This window comes from Capricornis sumatraensis, chromosome 1, assembly GCF_032405125.1.
Source record: "Capricornis sumatraensis isolate serow.1 chromosome 1, serow.2, whole genome shotgun sequence".
Classification (NCBI taxonomy): domain Eukaryota; kingdom Metazoa; phylum Chordata; class Mammalia; order Artiodactyla; family Bovidae; genus Capricornis; species Capricornis sumatraensis.
In genome coordinates this window covers 194,680,568-194,701,886 of record NC_091069.1, presented here as the reverse complement: position 1 = coordinate 194,701,886, position 21,319 = coordinate 194,680,568, and positions in this window count along the sequence as shown.

The following is a 21,319-nucleotide window of genomic DNA, read 5'->3' as shown; positions in this document are numbered from 1 at the left end:
ATAGAAGACAGTCAATAAATAATCACTGTATTATTGTCATCATTATTGCCTCCACATGACTTCAAAAAGGACCTGAAATAACATCCTAGAAAACCTACTTAGATTTAAAGCAGCTAAAAGGCAATCTACTGAAATGGAGGATACATTTTGCTACATTTAGGCCTACTTAAAACAGCAAAGTTACAGTTAACATTCTGACAACAAGGGGGAAAATATTGAGGAAACTATAAAAGGCAGACATAGTTCAAAAGAAAGAGCAATATAAAGCCATTTGCACCAAGACAAATCTTTTGGAGTAATTGAAGCCAAGGAAAGCATCATTTGGTCTTTGCAAAGCACATGCTCTCTGTTCTTAATGATGATGCTGTGGAATAGCAGCCGTGGAGCCAGATAGGTCTGAGCTTAGGTCCCAGCTCCACCTCCACTTCTGTGATCTTGGCTAAGTTACTTAACCATCCTGATCCTCAATTTACTCCTCTCTTAAATCAGGATCATAGTACATCTCTTCCCTCACAAGAGAAGCTCTAAATGAAAGGTTTTATGTAAATGGCTAACACAGAGACCACCACATGGAATCCACTTAATGGCTAAACAGCACCTTTATTATTATAATAATGCTTTGCTTAAGAAAATATGGAAACAGATAATGCATTTTAAAGGAACTTTCCTACACTGTTGATGGGAATGTAAATTGGTACAGTTACTACGGAAAACAGTATGGAGGTTCCTTAAAAAAAAACTAAAAATAGAGTTACCTAATGATCCTGCATGCCCACTTCTGGGTGTATATCCTGATAGAACTCTAATTCAAAAAGATGCATGGACCCCAGTGTTCATAGTAGCACTGTTTACAATAGCCAAGACATATACATAAAATAGAATATTACTCAGCCATAAGAAGGAATGAAATAACTCCATTTGCAAAAACATGGATGGACCTAGAGATTTTCACATTAAGTGAAGTAAGTCAGACAAATACAAATTATCACATGATATCACGTAAATGTGGAATCTTAGAAAAAAATGATACAAATGAACTTGTTTACAGAACAGAAATAAACTCACAGACAGAAGACAAACTTACGGTTACCAAAGGGGACAGATGGAGTGGGAAGGAGAGATCAATTAAAAGTTTGGGATTAACATATACACACTACTATTTATAAAATAAGAAAACAACAAGGATCTACTGTATGGCAGCGAGAACTCTACTCAGTATCGTGTAATAACAATAATGGAAAAGAATCTGAAAATGTATGTCTATGTGTGTACATAACTGAAACTAACACAACATTGACAATTAACTATACTTCAATAAAAATAAATTTTAAACAAATAAAAATAAAAGATCTCTTTAAATAGTTTATTGATATAAAGCAACTTGTCACTTAACAGAGTAATTTTCAGTTATCTAGAAAATTAACATATAGATAGCCTAATTCCCATATGATCCCACCATGAATATGAAGATTTCGTTTATAATGCAATATATAATGACACAGGTAGATGAAAAAATGTATCATCAAAATTCAAAAAAGAAAGAATACTGTCTTTTTCTCCCCCTTTATCTGAGTCAAAGCAAGTTCACAAATGTCTCAGCCACAAAAGACCGCTGAATTATTGAAACTAGAACAGTCACTACACGTCTATAAGTGTAACTACACTTGCTTGGAAGGGTAACTACACTTTCTGCTGCTCCTTTCATGACACTTCTCTGTTTATCCAGTTAAAACCACAGACAAAATGTGAATGCCTCCAAATATACACATACAAATGCCAGTGATATTTTGTACATCTAATGTGAGAAGGAATTCCTTTTTTGAAACAACACAAAATCTTCTGATGACATTCATGCTATGATCATGGGGATATTCAATCAGTTTAATATTCACAGTATTTCAAAGCTTTAAGTGGAGTAATAAAAAGAAAGGAGAGAAGAACAGAATAGCCAGTGCCTCTCCAGTGCTTGATGGAGAAGGCGATGGCACCCCACTCCAGTACTCCTGCCTGGAAAATCCCATGGATGGATGAGGCTGGTAGGCTGCAGTCCATGGGGTCACTAAGAGTCAGACACGACTGACTGGCTTCACTTTCACGCATTGGAGAAGGAAACGGCAACCCACTCCAGTGTTCCTGCCTGGAAAATCCCAAGGATGGGGGAGCCTGGTGGGCTGCTGTCTCTGGGGTCGCATAGAGTCCGACACAACTGAAGCAGCTTAGCAGCTGAGCAACTCCAGTGCTTGAAAGGCACTATGGAACTAATAAATGTATTTATCCTACCTGGAATGGTCAGTGGAATCTTTCAGATGATACATAGATAGGCAGATACAATTAGGACTTGGTTCTAAAGAATTGAGTCTTTCTATTACTCAGAACTCTGCATTTAAATGGCAGAAAACAACTCAAACACATCCAAGCAAATACAAATTGTATGGGCTTATTAAGTAAAAATGTCAGGAGTTGCCTAGCTTTGGCATAGCTTTGATATGGCTAGATACAACTGCTCAAAAATGTCCTCTCCTCATTTCTTGGATGTTTTTCTTATGGTTTGGCTACGTCTTTCAGAAGTGACTCTCCATGTCTTAAAGAGTAGATGGACATCAGCAGCTTCAGACTTATTATAAACTTTGTCCTCAGATAGACTTTGCCCTCTCTTTAAACACCCAGATATTACCTCAAAGAATAGCAAGGAGAGATAAGAAAGCCTTCCTCCGTGATCAATGCAAAGAAATAGAGGAAAACAACAGAATGGGAAAGACTAGAGATCTCTTCAATAAAATTAGAGACACCAAGGGAACATTTCATGCAAAGATGAGCTCAATAAAGGACAGAAATGGTATGGACCTAACAGAAGCAGAAGATATTAAGAATAGGTGGCAAAAATACACAGAAGAACTGTTCAAAAAAGATCTTCATGACCCAGATAATCACAATGGTGTGATCACCAACCTAGAGCAAGACATTCTGGAATGCGAAGTCAAGTGGGCCTTAGGAAGCATCACTACAAACAAAGGTAGTAGAGGTGATGGAATTCCAATTGAGCTATTTCAAAACCTGAAAGATAATGCTGTGAAAGTGTTGCACTCAATATGCCAGCAAATTTAGAAAACTCAGCAGTGGCCACAGGACTGGAAAAGGTCAGTTTTCATTCCAATCCCAAAGAAAGGCAATGCCAAAGTATGCTCAAACTACTGCACAACTGCCCTCGTATCACATGCTAGCAAAGTAATGCTCATGAGTCTCCAAGTCAGGCTTCAACAGTAAGTCAACTTCCATATGTTCAAGCTGGATTTAGGAAAGGCAGAGGAACCAGAGATCAAGTTGCCAACATCCGCTGGATCATGGAAAAAGCAAGAGTTCCAGAAATACATCTACTTCTGCTTTATTGACTATTCCAAAGCCAAATGGTAGAAAATTCTTCAAGAGATGGGAATACCAGTCCACCTCACCTGCCTCTTTAGAAACCTGTATGCAGGTCAAGAAGCAGCAGTTAGAACTGGACATGGAACAACAGACTGGTTCCAAATCAAGAAAGGAGTATGTCAAGGCTGTATATTGTCACCATGCTTATTTAACTTATATGCAGAGTACATCATGAGAAACACTGGGGTGAATGAAGCACAAGCTGGAATCAAGATTGCCGGAGAAATATCAATACCCTCATATATACAGATTACACTACCCATATAAGAGAAAGTGAAGAAGAACTAAAGAACCTCTTCATGAAAGTGAAAGAGGAGAGTGAAAAAGTTGGCTTAAAACTAAACATTCAAAAAACTAAGATCATGGTATCTGGTCCCATCACTTCATGGAAAACAATGGAAATAGTGCTAGACTTTATTTTTGGGGGGCTCCAAAGTCACTGTAGATGGTGACTGCAGCCATGAAATGAAAAGATGCTTGCTCCTTGGAAGAAAAGTTATGACGAACCTAGACAGCATATTAAAAAGCAAAGACATTACTTTGCCAACAAAGGTCAGTCTACTCAAAGCCCTAGTTTTTCCAGTAGTTATGTATGGATGTGAGAGTTGGACTATAAAGAAAGCTGAGTGCTAAAGAATTGATGCTTTTGAACTGTGGTGTTGGAGAAGACTCTTGAGAGTCCATTGGACAACAAGGAGATCCAACCAGTCCATCCTAAAGGAATTCAGTCCTGAATATTCACTGGAAGGACTGATATTGATTGAAACTCCAATAGTTTGGCCACCTGATGTGAAAAACAGACTTATTTGAAAAGACCCTGATGCTGGGAAAGATTGAAGGCAGGAGGAGAAGGGGACGACAGAGGATGGAGGCGGTTAGATGGCATCACCAACTCAATGGACATGAGTTTGAGTAAACTCCAGGAGTTGGTGATGGACAGGGAAGCCTGGCATGCTGCAGTTCATGGGGTTGCGAAGAGTCTGACACGACTGAGCGACTGAACTGAACTGAATTACCTCAAAAGAACTCCAGTAAACCTCGCTTGAATTAACTGGTCCTGCGTTTATCACAGTGACCAATCACAGTGGATAGAAGGAAAGGTTATTGTGATTTGCTACCTTGTATCATGTGACTACTTCTGTAGGGTAAGGGAGAGGAGTGCCCTTTAATTGATATTCTTATCAGAATTCGATGATTAGAGAAAGAAGCAGTTTCTAAAAGAGAATGATGTAGGAAAAACAAAATAATAAATGTCAACCACAGTTCCCTACCATGATTATTTTCATTCTCTGTTGGTTCCCTCCATGAGCATCCAAAAATTATAGTCAGTTATTTGCACACCCCGGACCTCTGAACTTACAGTTTCTTGGGGTAGGGAATGTGTTTTCCTCACAATGTGGATCATTGAACACTGTAGGCACTCTCTAATTTAAAGGAATAACTTACACAAAAATACTTTGTAAATTGTAAAGGATGATACAAATGTAAACATTTAGGGAATACATTTAACTGTCTTTAACCTTCTGAGAGAGTTGAAAGCATTGGAACTTCTGTCTCAAAATTCAGTGATCCTAGGAGATCAAGCAGGACTGTTTCTGCCAATGGCTTTTGTAACTATGCTTCCTTCAACTCATATTTTTTTATTGCTTGCCCTTTTCCTGATTTATATCATAAAGGAGGTGAAAATAAAATAACTGCATTACTACCTGGAAGTATAACTCTTAGAGCACCCGTTGTAATATTGTTCCTATTCCTGGCAGTGAGCAAAATACCTGGACTGCAGCCACATCTACTTTCCTTTTTGTTAAGTTATCACATCTAATCTGGTCTGCACTGGCTCTTTCTCCTATAGATGATGTTTCTCTTAATACTCAGGATGAATTGGTTTGTGACTAATACTCTCAAAATATTTTCAGCACCATATAAGTCATTGCCACCTTGAAAGTTTCATCTATCACCTATTTTCATAGAATTTTATTTCTAAGCTTCTCTCTTAAGGCTTTCTGATTATCATGCATTTACCATTACATTAGGGAGACAATTCCAGGAGACAGTGGAGGACAGAGGAGCCTAGTGTGCTGCAGTCTGTGGGGCTGCAGAGTTGGACAGGACTTAGTGACTGGACAACAACAGGGAGACAAATTGTAACTCTCTAAAGGAGGGCCATGCTTTACACATTTTTTTGAAACCATTCACCATGCCCTGCTACACACACACACACACACACACACACACACACACACACACACAGAGTTGCCCTAAAAGTGAATTTTTATTTAACCTGAGAAAGGAAAAAGTAAGCAGAGAAAATGTGAAAATATTTCAGTAAAGATAAGACTATAATGTCAAGTCTCATTCAAATGAACATTACAGCAATAGTAGCTCACTGTAATTAAAACATTTCCAAGCTCTCTCTGGTCAGTGATCAATAGTAATGATGCCTTTCGCTCTTGCTAAAATAAGTTTCCTTTATTCAAAACTTAGCATAGCAAAGGCTTTATCTCTCAGTTCTTGTCTGCTTAATTGTCAAGAGCCATTGTGGAGGGAAAGAGCCTGAATACTTGATTCTAAGGTGAAAAGTAAGTGGAAAGAGAGCAGAAAACACTAGTTACTACAGCAAAAACCTCCTCAGAAAGAAATGCTGTCAGGAGAAATATGAAACGTGGTAGTTTTTTTCTTTAGCAAAGGAGGAGGAAATCAGTAATTGAATCCATTGACTCTGCCAAGAAAAAAAGGTACTTTGACCAAAAAGATATGCTATCTTACATAACAGGTTACACAAAAATTTTACCTGTATCATCTCACAAGGTGTAACTGTTCAACATATTTATAAAGTAGATATTATATTATACTTTTATCACTTTGCAGATTGAGAAACTGAAATTCAGACTTCAAGTGATTTTTCCAAGAGAGAAAGCTAGCCGTCTTCTGATTTAAACATTTTGTGCTGTTTCCATAATACCACATCTCTTCTGCTGCCCTCCACAAATTAACCACTTATATTTAAAACACTGAGGCCCTGTGTGCCTTTTGAATATAATCTCAAATTTATTACAATTTCATTCTTTCTACTTTTTTTTAGTTGTCCCACATATATATGTGTATGCTATATTTGAGGCTTTACTCCTCAAATAGTTTTTTCTGTAGCTCTCCTTTCAACTAGCATCATCTCAAATGTAGATGACATCTAATAATTTAGGTCATGTGTTGGAATAAGATACAAATTATGGTTATAAAATAAAATAACCACAGCTTTTTTCTTATGGTAGATGCTTGATAGTATTATATAAGAAGAATTGGAAAGCATGTTATGCAGTGAAACGAGTCAGCATTGCCTACAATCAAATAATTTAGATCCAACGCTGGCTTTATCATCAATCTGCAGCACTGATGAGGAAATAAGGGCAGAAGGACAAGTCTATGTAAATGTGTAGGCATGTAAAGAGGCCTCAACGAGGTTGTATCCTAATTAGAAAGACAAGGAAGACCCACTTACAACATTCATTTTGTCTCTCCATTCAAGTTTACATAACTGAGGAGGAAATGGCTTCAACAACTCAAGTTCCATTACTTCTATCATCTTTATGATACAGGCTACTCAACCTCTCAATTCAGTACATTGGACAGCATCTTGACTTGAGTGGAAAAAATAAAAAGAGAGAGAGCCATCTACTGGCCAGGAACCTGAGTGGTCTTGGTACAGAATTGGTTGGAGCAGCTCAGCTGGTAAAGAATCTGCCTGCAATGTGGGAGACCTGGGTTTGATCCCTGGGTTGGGAAGATCCCCTGGGGAAGGGAAAGGCTACCCACTCCAGGATTCTGGCCTGGAGAATTCCATGGCCTACACAGTTCATGGGGTTGCAAAGAGTTGAACACAGCTGAGCAACTTTGACTTTCACTTTTTCCCCCCCAAATCTTTAGATTCTAAAATGAAGGAGAAAAATAAAATTCCTTTTTCATCACATGTTTTTCATCATAGCGAGATCTACAGATACCCATTTCCATTCCTTAAACAGGAGAAGCCAGTTCATACAGCCCTGGACAAAGGTAACTGACTGGGGCACAACAGTCCTATTGGGCTCTAGTCAGTTCTAAGGGCTTCCCAGATGGCTCAGGTAAAGAATCTGCCTGCCAATGCAGGAGAGGCCAGAGACAAGGGTTCGATCCCTGGGTTGGGAAGAACCCCTGGAGAAGGGAGTGGCAACCAATTCTAGTATTCTTGCCTTGGAGAGCCCATGGACAGAGGAGTCCAGTGGTCCAAGGGGTCGCAAAGAGTCGGACACAACTGAGCATGAATATATGCAAGACTAGTGAGTTCTGTATGATCTTGCCATACTAATTACTTTGCAGATAAAAAGAGCATAAAAAATGGCTAAGCTTTTGACTTTGCTCGCTTTTCAAGTGCTTTGAAGTTTTACCAGAAATGCTTTGAAGTTCCAATTCTGATGTTGCTAATGTATCTTCCCAAGCAACCTCTGATAATGCGTTACTTGGTGACTGAATGTTGAAGGAATATTTGTAAGTGGGGTAAACTGTGTGGATATGTGAATCTACATTTTCCCTTCCCTGTGGATATAATTTCATAGCCTAATTAAGCCAGTTAAATGAACAAGAGATGTGATTCCACCTGAAATTCTCTTTCCTCTGCACAAAAGTATTTCCCTTTTTAAAAAAGTAATTAAACTTTGTGTCTTGACCCAGCCACCCATCCTTAGTATATATTCCATGCAGCTAGTCCTAGAAAATGTCCTAGTTGCTTGAAGAAATAATCACAATAACATTCATAAAGGTAAAATTTTTACCACCATTCATAAAAATTAATTCTTATATTTGCACATCAATTGATAGAGGGAAAACAGATCAGACAGAGGGTAAACCTAAGTTTCTAGAGTAGATACTTATATGAAAGCATTTTGAAGAAAGATTCTCCTGTAATATTTATGATCTCTAGCTACTGATATTCTTCAAGAATACCTTGTTTTGAAAGCATGCATAAATTAAGCACTTCTAATACTGAAGATGTTGTTTCCATGGATTATTAGAGTGACCACCTAAAATAGTTAAAGCAGGAATCAGTTACCCCATTTTAAGGATGAACAAACTGAAACTGAAACTCAGAGAAATCAGTTAATTTCTGTAAGTCACGTAACTAGTGTGAACAAGGGCTGGGTCTCAAACCCAGCTCCACCAGTTCAAGCGCTATTCTACATCACTGCTTCTCATGTACCTATGGACATACATATCGGACCCCTCCTCCATGAAGGTAGATAATAATCCACTTGCCTCTCTTTTCACGTGTTCATATATCCTTCAGTGCATCTTCACTTTATTTCCCAGTGCTGAAGTGAAAATAAGGATAATAAGTAGGTGGACAAGTAGACTTAATACGCTTTTTGGAATGGTATTTAATCATGTCGGAAACTTGTTTTAGCCAATAATGCTTAATGTTTGATCTTTAAAATTGCTATATATGTGAACAATTATAGCAATTGAGAGTGAAGTACTAGTTTACTTGCAGTCTTGTCTCTAAAATGTTCTGACAACACATATCAACTTGAGGAATCATCTCTCCCTCTCCCAGTTTTGCCCCCACCAAGTTAAATTTCACATTGTGAAGTTCTGGCCTTGTTTTCCATTTTTAACACCTCCCAATGGCTCTCTATTGTCCTCAAGATAAGGAATAAACTCCTTAGGATGATGTTCCATCCATCCATGAACTAATCATCATTTCCTCTCCAAACTCCTCCAACACTTTCCTTTCTCTTTCCAACTAAAATGAACAACTTTGCAGGTATCCAAAATAGCCCACGTCATTTTATATCACCATGCCTTTGCCTACAGTCAATCTTCTTTCTGAAAGGTCTCTTCACGCCTTTTGGGTACCCCAAAACTTTACTCGTTTTTCAAAGCCGGCTCAAGCATCTGTCTGTAAAACTCCTGGAGCATCTTCCTGCTCCTCCACAAAGCAGAGTTGATGATTCTCTTCTTTGTGCATAACTAGATTCGAGTGAACCATCAGGTTCTATGTTGGCTCCTATCACAGGATTTTGTAATCAGTTGTTTGTGTGTATCCTTCCATGTTTTATCTTATTGCCCCTGTTCCTGGCACAATATGCAGAGAGATATAGTATAAATGTTTGGGCTTCCGTGTTGGCTCAGGCAGTAAAGAATCCACCTGCAATGCAGGAGACCTGGGCTTTACCCCTGGCTTGAGAAGATTCCCCTGGAGGAGGGCATAACAACCCACTTCAGTATTCTTGCCTGGAAAATCCTCATGATCAAGAGCCTGGCAGGCCACAGCCATGCGGTCGCAAAGAGTCAGACATGACTGAGTGACTAAGCACACATACCATAAATGTTCACCATGTGATCAATGAAGGCATGAATACCCATTTAACAGATGGGGATTATAAGCAAACACGTTAGTCACTCAGTTGTGTCTGATTCTTTGTGACCCCATGGACTGTAGCATGCCAGGCTCCTCTGTCCATGGGATTCTCCAGGCAAGAATACTGGAATGGGTTGCCGTTTTCTTCTCCATATAAGCAAACATATGGGTAACTAATAAAACAGAAATTCATTGATTTTTCTCAAGGTCACAACCATCTAAAGATAAAATATTATCTTGTCTGGTACCCTATTCTAACTAATATTAATGTAAGATTATCAAGGATCTCAAACATATGATCTTGGTATATAATAACATAGTTGTTTAGGATCTTATGCCTAATGAGAATAAAAAGATTTATTTATGTTAGCAAAATTCTAGTGCCAACTCTTCTGCACCTGAGCAAGACTTGTGATCTTGCACATTCTAGTTGTTGGCCACTTTGCATCCCCCTCTTTCAGTCCTGCATCTTTAAAAATAAAATAGCAAGATGAAACAAAGGGAAATTCCAGTGTTTTTGAGGAAAATATGGATCCTTTCAATAATGAATGACCTTAATCACTCCAGACTCAGTCCTCTGAATACCACTTACATAGTAAGAAATGCAATCACCAAATCTAAAGAACTTCGTTGAGACGTGGAATGAAAGGTTATGATTTTGAAAAATAAAATCTAAACAAAGGCTTGAAAAAGAAATAAAAAATGGATCTGGCACCTAGTTCACTAATTTTATAATTGAATGACTATCTTAAGTGTTATTTTTGATCATTTTTTCACAAATTCATACACAATATGGGAGGTTTTCAAAAACTGCTGTGGACATTGTGTGGGTTATAATGCAAATATATCTACAGATAGAAATATTTTTTTAAACAAATATATTTGAAGAAAGAAATATTTTAATAACAACTCCCAAGTTTATAATTTAAGGTCTCATTATTAGTATAGATAAGTGCAATCAGAGTTCATGGAACTGCCTTGCATTCAGTCTTAAAATCAGTTCAATACTGAAACAAAGATTTTATTTTGTAACAATGTTGTGATGGACCATAAACACTGTGAGCAATGCAATAACAGGATTTAGCCTCTGCCTTCTAGACACTTAGTGTCTAATGGCAACGGTAAAACATTTATACAAATAAAGCCTATGATTCATGCTAAAGGAGAGATCAACATGATAACATACATAGAAAAATTCCCCACCTAGAGGAAATCAAGGGCTTTCCTGATCTCTCAGTTGGTAAAGAATCCACCTGCAATTCAGGAGACCCCAGTTCAATTCCTGGGTTGAGAAGAGCCTCTGTAGAAGGAATAATCTACCCACTCCTGTATTCTTGGGCTTCCCTCATGGCTCAGTGGGTAAAGAATCCACCTGCAATCTGGGAGACCAGGGATCGATCCCTGGGTTGGGAAGATCCCCTAAAAAAAGGAAAGGCTACTCACTCCAGCATCCTGGCCTAGAGAATTCCATGGACTGTAATAGTCCATGGGGTCACAAAGAGTCGGACATGACTGAGTGACTTTCACTTTCACTTCAGAGGAAATCAAGAACCACTTTCTGGAGAGGAGTTGCTTTCAGGAACAAATAGCATAATATATATATTAAAGCACTTTGAAACCACAAAATCCTGCTCCAATATTAGATGATTTTTTTCCCAAGAGCCAAATGGAACAGGTTGCACTCTAAAGCACGCATCTAGAAGGATAGCTGGATTAGGCACTTTTGGAGATAAAAACATAGGTCCACTGCTGCTGCTGCTAAGGGCACACAAATCAAGAAAATACACATTACACTCCAGACAAAGAGATGCCAGGAGGAGTAGGTCCTCCTGGAGGAAGAGCTGCCAGCAGAAACTAATTTGGAGACCTGAGTTGCACTGAGGCCCTAAGCAGCAAGACTTGTACTTCTTCACTCTGTCTCCACCCCTTTAACTTGACTCTTCACAGGGCCCCTCTCCCTCTCACTGCAGAACCTCATGATCTTTCTTTTTACCCAGCATATGTTTTCTCTCCCTGCTCTGTGAGCATTTCTCCTTCATATTCTACTTGCCCTTACCCAACTTGGTCTCAGTCTCTACATTAGGGCTGCCTTCTCTACATATATCTTTTTCAAGCCAGGTCATGTCAAATATCCCTGTGGAGCTTAAGGATGGGCTGCCCTAGAGTGAGGTGCCCAACTATTGTCCAATCAGCTTTGATCAAAGGGAAAGGGTCAAGTGGCTCAAAATATGACTGTTTGGTCTTTCTCTTCCATTCACACATTTATTTATTCATTCTTCACCTGTCGTTTTATGTATTAGATGATACAATGTGAACAAGACTTCCTGTCTAAAAAGTCCCTGTCTTTATCACGCTTTCATTCTTATTTGGAGAGACAATAATAAAAATAAGAAAACAAGCAAGATAAATTCAGCTGGTGATAACTGCTACAGAAATACTACTAATAATATAATACTAAATAAGAATAACTGGAAGTGGGGAAGAAGAGATGCTAATTTTGGCTGGGTGGTTACATAAGGCAGTGGTATTCAATAAGTAAAGGAATAGAATGAGTAGTGTGGTTCAGTAATGGGTTATTTTATAACCACCAGTAACATGTATCTGCTAAGTCATCACACCAGTTCTCCTCCCAACCAAGATTAAAATGAATATATCAAGCTTAAAATGTACATACAAGTTATTATAAGCAATGAAGAATCAACTTACAAACATGTAGAAGCACAAATCCAATACAATACACACATATTCTAGTGATAGTAAGAAATAATGGCAATCGGCTAAGATTCCTATTCCACAGGATTGTTAACAGGTTAAAAGCCAGCATGACATCAAGCATGTAAAAGCAATTTTAGATATGAGGGATCATAATCTTTACTATTAATAAAGTAGAATGAAGAGGACACTGAATCCCAAGCCAAGCAGATACCAGCAATTCCACTTTTTAGAAATTCTGAGTAACCCAAAAATGCTTATAATATTTCCCTGGTGGCTCAGACAGTAAAGAATCCACCTGCAATGTGGGACACCTGGGTTAAATCCCTGGGTTGGGAAGATCCTCTGGAGAAGAGATTGCCCACCCACTCCAGTATTCTGGCCTGGAGAATTCCATGGACGGGGGCAGGCTACAGTCCATGGGATTGCAAAGAGTCAGACATGACTGAGTGATTAAGCACAGCACATCAGTAAGTTATTTAACTTTTCTAAAACTCAGCTTTTTTCATTGGTAAAATTTATGATTGAAAGAGATGGTGTATATAAAATTTGGGGCACAAAATAAGAACTCAATGATCTTAGTCCTCTTTCAAGATAGAATAATTTTCTATACATACAATGGATTATAGTAGAAACAGAAATAATGTGCTTTGAGTTCAGTATAATTTATGGTTTAGAACTTTAAGTGAACAGACCAAGAGCACATTATTTACTTGATGTATGAAATGGCTGCCTTAGAGTTATTAATACATTTTAAAATACATGTCTCAGAAATAAAAAAGCTATTATAAAAATTGCTATTATACTGACAGGATAATTGACTGTTTAAAATATGATCCATCTGCTATTTGCATTTCACAAAGTAATGTAAGCAATTACATTATATTCATTGGCTAATCCTATTCTAATCATTGGCTAAATCTCATTTTCTCATCTAAACCAGAATTAAGTTATACAAATACAAAAAGGAAACTCAATAATGTCAAGTTTCAGTCTCTTTTTGGCTGAGAACTTGTGATAAATATTATTTAATTCAGTAGTTGGAGATGGTATTCTGTGACCATAAAGATGCAGTTCAAAAAATTGAATGATATTATTTTCAAATATAACTGAGTCACAGAATGTTAGAACCATAATGAATTGCCCTTGATTAGAACTTACACGATGATGACCTCAAGAAGATAAAATTTGGAAGCAGAAGATAAAATTCCTTCCTAAGACTAAAATTTAAGGGCTTCTCTTGGGATTCAGATGGTAAAGAATTTGCCTGGAAGGTGGGAGACCTGGGTTTGATTCCTGGGTCGGGAAGATCCCCTGGAGAAGGAAATGACCACCCACTCCAGTATTCTCACCAGGAGAATTCCACGAACAAAGAGCCTGGCGGACTATAGTCCGTAGGGTTACAAAGGGTCAGACACGACTGAGCGACTAACAACAAATCTAAAATTTACTAGCTGTGTAATCCTGGGAAGCTACTTAAACTTTCTGAGCCTCAGAACTCTCATTTATAAAAAATGTCTACCCTACTCTCTTCACAGGGCTGTTCTGAGGAACAAATGAGATAATGCACACAGAATCACTCAGAAAACTCTGAAACACTAAAATAGAAAGGAAGAAACAAGGCAGAGATAGTGGCTCCTTTATTTGAGCTCCCATGGAAGGCTATCCACTGCAGTCCATAGTATTCTAATCACCTGTGCTCTTAGTCTGAGAGTGATACTATAGCAGGAGGAGAGTAGAAACCCGGAGTCTGTGCAGCTCTGGACTAAACCATCTGCTCTCAGCAGCCAGGAAAATCTGGGTTGAAATCAATTATTTAACCAGAAACAGTGTTATTTGGTGATGTTCTGTTTTGCCCAACTTCTACAAGAAAACTCACAAAGGAGATATACGGAAAGGAAAGAGCAGCTAACAAAGAGGTTCTCCTGGTTGAGGGGGTTAACATCTCGGCTTCAAGAAGGTGACGAAAGGGGTAAGCTTATAGTTTTTCCATCCCAGCCAACAGACAAGTTTAGTGGCTCCAGAGTAGTCCATTGTTCACTATAAAAATCCTGAACAAGAATAAGAAATTGGTCCAAGGTTCCAGTAGTAAAGAACTCTTACATTTATAGGCTAAGATAAATTGGTCAGGCTTAGAGGGAGATGTTGTCCCCAAGCAATATGTGTTCTGATGTTACAGAAGAGTCTCTTCAACCTCATATAAGTCCTCTCTCCCCACTTCCTTCTCCAAGAACCAAAGTTTGTATTGAAAACGCATCCCTATTTCTTGATTTGAGTATGAATAGTCAGATTTCTAAGATATTAATATCAAGTAATTAATAATCAAATGCACTCTCTTGATGAAAGGGCAAGCTAATCATCACACCTGTTGTTTTGCACTGGCAAAAGATTTCAAATATCTTCCTCCATTCGACTCAGAAAACAAACAGAAACCATCTGAGGCAGAGCCACTGTTTACATACTGCAGTTGTGTGCACCCATCACTGTTCGTACTTCTAACAAGGAGTGTTTGCCAACATTTTCAGATTCAGCAGCAAGGCTCTTCTTGACAGACTATGAGAAGGGTCCACAGAGGAAATCCATCATCTGATCAAGGCTAACGGGCAAATGAAAACTCTCTGGGCAGGATCCTCTTTCCTTCACTTAGATTTCAGAACAGAAAGCGCACACAGAACAGAAAGCAGATCTCTCCATGCAATTAGCAACTCTAAAAGTGTTTGTGGTTATAAGACTTTGGCAGAACTTGATGAAAACATCATCATCATCATAATACACTTGTACAAGCTCTAATTTCAGTGGCTCTTTTGTCCCACATGATGCATGATGAAATTTATGAAGGTCTGTTTCCCCCCCTCAGGCTCATTTCTTTTTTTTTTTTCCACAGAGCCAATCTGCATCACTTAAATCCAAACTATTATATTAGCCATCCTTTTCACTAGACTAGAGAACTTCTTTTTAATTGTCCATATCATGGCCACCATGCATCAAAGGTAGGATCATTATTTTCCACTTACTTTCTCTTCTAGAGACCCAAATTCGTATAGGAAGAGTTTTTAGGATTAGGAAGAGGAGACAGAGACTGGGAGCAGATTGCATCAGCAGCAATTTGATCTGGGTCTTTGACTAAACCAAGCCTGGGACACGTCATATAATACCATATTCAGGGTTCAGTCTGACTTGTTTTCCTTACTTACATAGGCTAGACTAAATGGGACCTGACCTAGAGACTTGGGTATCCAAGGAAAGCTGCCTGAATAATTTTGCAGCTTTATCATTAAAGCAATATAATGTTAGTTTCCTGGGGCACTTGTAGTCTCACTTAAAACGTGTGTAAAGTGCTTTATTGGAGATTATAGCACTATTGGGAGAATGAGCAAAAGCAATCATTTATATGATAATTTGAGATGATAATTTAGGAATGATTCATTCTCATAAATGTTCCACACTGTGTGTAAGTTTATTACTTACAGAGGTCCCATCCAGAAAGTAACACCTTTTATAAAGCAATCTTTAATTTCCTTTTGTGTTTTCTATATGGGTAGATTGGCATATAAAACAGTGCGTTTTTAAGGAGGGAGGTCTGCCACAGCTCGCTTTCCTGCCGTTTCTCTGCTCCATGCTCTCTGCCTCATTCACACAGACTGGGGTAACTGGCATGGGCACATTACTGGAGCAATAGGGGACACTATGGAGGGAATTCAAGTGTGGAATGGGGGTCTGACTAGAGGAATTCTAACTTTCCTTCCCACTCTGACTTTCCCCCGCCCTAAACAGGAGTTGTAAATAATTTCTGGCTGCAAAGATGTGCAGAGATCCAAATCAAAACAGAATTTTGTGGTATGTCACTGGACATAACTGTGGCTATAGGTCAAACAGGAAGGCTAAGGATGTACTATTTTAGTCAACATTTTATTTCAGCTTAAAATAAATCCTGGGTCTTTAACAGTCAGTTTTTGAAGGCAGTCTCTTATGTTATGGTCTTTCTCAGAAGAAGAGGGGAATGCAGGAAGTTTCTAAAATCATGAAGATGAAAATAATAATCTCTATTAATAAAATAAGTAGAGGGCTGATAAAAGGTAAAATTGATACAAGGTAAAGGTGGCTAAAGATCTTATTCTATTTTTTTTCAGGTAGGTAGATAAAAATATATTTTCTCTAAACATTTTTCTTCTCAATGTTTTTCTGGTAGCCTAAGTTATATGTGATTGAATGCCCTTTACCTTCACAAAAGATAACAATTACCAAGATGTTATTGAATATTATTTTCTGTTTGTATGTATATTTTGTGTTAGAGTTTTTAATTTTTGTAGTCAAATATGCCAGTCTTTTCCCTTATCATTTTCCTTATGGTTTCAGGGTTAGATGTCAAGATTATAAAATTATTCTCCTAAACTATTTCTAAGACAATATATATTTTTTTGATTCAGAATTTTATTCTACCTAAAATTTGTTTTGAATTGTACAAAAGGAATATTCTTTTTTTTCCAAATGGGTATAATAAGATAGTCTCTTCTTCCTTACTGATTTGAAATGCCATGATTATTGGGATGAAGGATATTTGTATTTATATATACTGGATATACAGAATTCGTATCCTATTCTGCTCCATTGGTCTATTTATCTTTTCTTCTACTGATACTGTATGGGTGTTAATTTCTGGGGATATCATAGTATTTTTTCTGTCTACTAGGGAAAATTTTTAACCATTCTTGACAGATAACTCCTAGTAAATTTTCCAGCAGAGATGAACTATCCCAGGTTGAGCCAAAGCCTGGGAAGTGTTAGGAAATAGAGGGTAGAAAAAGGAGCCCTGGGGTCCAAGGCTCTTACTCCCTTAATAAACAGAATTTAGTAGGTTGACCATATTTGCCTGTGATCTTTCTGTGGGAGGTGTCAGGGGAGTTTACCTGACCCGCTAGGAGATAGCAGGTGGCAGAGCACCTGTTCGGGCAGGAAGGTATTCCCAACCAGACTCAGTTCCTGCCTCTAAGGGCACACAGCAGAACAGGGAAAGACACCAGGAGAGAAACGGTCTCATTCCAACTGGAAGCTGAATGAGAGGTTAAAAGCCCAGCCACTACCACCAGAGGTTAAAAACAGAAGAGCTTTATCAACAAATGAATCATTTAACTAATGGGCTGAATGATTTTCAGGGAACTGTGGGCAGGGAGATGGCAGAAAGTAACTAGAACTCTGTCAGTAGAGTATGTTAGCAAACCACAAATGAAGCCTCTTCATTTACTCCTCACCACATATGAGTTTATAAAAGCAAACTTTTGGTCTTTGTAGAAAGGGATCCTTGTTAAAAATAATGTTTTTATTAATTTTATTATGTACAAGAAACACACAAACATAAGTGTGTGAGTTCAAATATTTAATTTTAGAATTTATAATTTTATTTTACATATCTATATATCGTGTGTGTGTGTGTGTGTGTGTGTGTGTGTGTGTGTGTGTGTGTATACACCTTCATTTGGGTAGCTCCTATTGAAGATGCTGAGGCTCAGCAACCCATCATCATCACACTACTTAGAGGACCATAGGTCATTATTGCACTCCTCCAAACCTCAGGCTCCTCACAGAGAAAACACAAGCATCTATGCAAAGCACTGTCACGAGTAATTTATGAGATAATGGATACAAAACATGTGGCACAGAGCCTGGCACAAAAAAAAAGCTCAACAGCTAATAACTGTTCAGGTCACACAACTATTAGATGACCACACAGAGTCTATGTGAGTAGAATGATTCCCTCTTGGGCTCCCATCAAATAAATACTTATTAGGTGGGGATTTTTAACCATCTCCTGCAGGATAAAAAGGTACTTTAGAAAGGAAGGTAAATATTTACATAAAAAGAAAATTATTTAAAATATAAGCTCACTATGAAACACATGTAATAGGTTTTTACTCCAACATTTCAACAGCTCAGCTTTCATCTTCCAAGCCCTCCAGTCAGGTGAGCAGATTTCCAGACCCCAGATTTCTGACAGAAGCACTAAAAGTTACTCAATTTTGCCCATACACTTGGTTCCACCCTGATCCAAAGGGATACTGTCTGTGGAGCCAACAGAGTAACCCCATCTCTTTCCAGATGGACCACGGTGATGGCTCAGAGGTGGCCCGTACATTCCAGAGCTCAGACACAGCTCTGTCAGCTAGCCCAGCCAGGACCCATTTGCATCTGTAAAGGGTCTGTGTGAGGCCATCCGGAAGGGTCTGAGCTGGTCATCTCAGAACATTCTAGTAGGCATTCAATAAGCACTTGCTGGTTAACTGATTGAAATGGCAGGGCAAGGCGAAAGCTTGGGCTCAGAACTTCATTCTGCCATTCTCTAAAGCAAGAGGCCTAAAGAAATTCCAAGCACTTCGAATTGTTTGTTTTGAGGTGTGAATCTTTCTAATGACCTTCTTAGCTAAAGAGATAGGATCAAGTCAGATCTGTTTGCATATCAGCACACTAAAAATGACTGGCCCCAAAGAATGGCAGTGAGAGGAAAGGCTTGGCATGAATTAAAATGATTGAGATTTAGGAAATTTTCACAGAGAAATTGCATCTACCCGTTTTCTTTCTTCCTCTTCCCTCTCTCTCGTTTAGTGCTAGGTCATAAAGACAGATGGGAGGAAAGAAGGGAGAATGGACTTTTCAAGAAGAGCTGGTGTGACAATTTTATCTGTCCTTTTGTCCCTCCCCTCTTTTCTCCCCCTCGTAGTAAACACATTATGCTACTCAAATGACACATGAATTTTGTTGACATTGGGTTTAAGAAAAGGAGGATTTTTCAAATTTTCAATTTTCAAAAAGGGATACTTTTCTATATTTTATATCTACAACTTTAGTTTCTGTCATAACAAAACAGATAACATAATCAATCACATGAAAATATGTTTTGGAAAATTAAAAGAATTGCCCACTGTCCCATTACTTAGACATAAGAGCTGACATTTATTGAGAACTTTCTACATGCCAGGCACTTTAGCAAGAACTTTATGCATTAGCTTGTTTACTTCTCACAACACCACCATGAAGTAAGCACTGTTATCTCCCATCTACAGTTGAAATTAAGGCACAGAGTAGTTGAGTAACTTGCCCAGAGTCACACAGCTTGTATTGGTAAAAACAATACTCCAGCCCAGAAGTCTGATTCTGATGTCCATACTATCAGCCACCCTACTTTCATCTAATACTTTAATTATGCTTTAAAATAAAGTTAAACCCATACTACAATTAAAAGTTTGGAGCAGGACTCATACACTTTTTTCCCCAAAACAAGGGAGATTCCCTAGACCCTGTCTGAATGAAAGAAAAGGCATATCTATTAACTTTATTTCCAAATTTCTATGATGTTGCATGAGTCATTATAAAACAAAGACCATAAGATTAGTAACTGAAAGTAAATTACTTCAAAATTTTGCCTAGGAAACATTAAAAAGTGATGGGACTTTTTAATTTTAATTTTATTCTTTGAATTGCATGATTACCAGGATTTCACTGCTTTCGCTTCTTCAGAGCTCACTTTTTTTCTAGAACCTTCAGCTCTACCCAGGGAGCTCTAAGGTGTGCAAATGGAGCTTATGGTCTCTGCTTCCTCCAAAAATGTTTCCTGTGCTCAGCCCTGGACCTCCCTTGGGGGAGGAACCATTCCCTATCTTCCTTTCTTTAGACCAATTTTCCCATGGAAACTCGCTATGAAGAAAGCAGCCCTCAGCCAGAGCTTCCCATGAGTAGCACAAAGAAGTCACCCAGCATGCATTTATACAGTAGACCCTTGGATCCACATGTAACTTATAGTCAGCCTTCCTTATCTGAGGTTGCTCCACACTCCCAGGTTCCATCAACCACGGACCATGTGCTAATAGTATCATATTTACTATTGAAAAATACCCGCAGATAAGTGGATCCACCACAGTTCCAACCCCTGCTTTCAAGAATCAACTATAATAAAATGTCTGTATCAAGGGCTGAAGGGCAGCTTGGCCTCAGGAGGAGAATGCAGGTACCTGGATGCTAAGTTTGACTTTAAGGCACCACCCATTCCTGCTATAGGCAAACCCTTTAACTTCTTTGGTCATAATCATTACTCTCAGAAATGAAGGCATGGACTCAAACAGTGCCTTCCTGTGACACCCAGGGCTCTGATGTACAGGATCAGGTGCCAGTGGACAGGCTGACAAAATCAGACCTAGCCTTTCCCAATGTCTTAGCTTCATTCAGAGCAATTCTGCCTTTATCTTTTTATATTTGGGAATTCTATAGAAATTTTGCTTGAAAAAAGATTCTGCAGCTAATTTTTTTTTTTTACATTACTGGATTACATTATTCCTAAAGTCTGTTTCAGCCCCATGTGATTTTTTGAAATAATAACCCAATTGAAGTTTGTATATTTCTGTGCAAGACCAAGAGAGTGTGTCACCACCACATCTGTAGTATATATTGTATTCTAGAAGCCTTTTTTTTTTTTTTTTTTTGGCCTTTTGCTTTCACTAGCCATATTTATGAAGGGTCTGAATTATCTTAATCACACCAGCAGCTATAGATCTGGTTCAGGCTACATAATGTGTGATCTCTTACTCCTAGCCCTCAAGTAAAGCATTTCCAAAGGCATAGTTTGACAGCATTATTTCAGACTCTGGAAAACCAGGAGTTCTAAGTGGAATACAAAAGTGATACTGATGAGCCTCTGCCTCCCCCAAAGGACTGATCACATCTGGTTTCCTAGACAGACGTTCACTGAGGACACAGACATCATTTAATGTTTATGTTTATCTCAGACTCTCCTAAGAAATGATACAGATG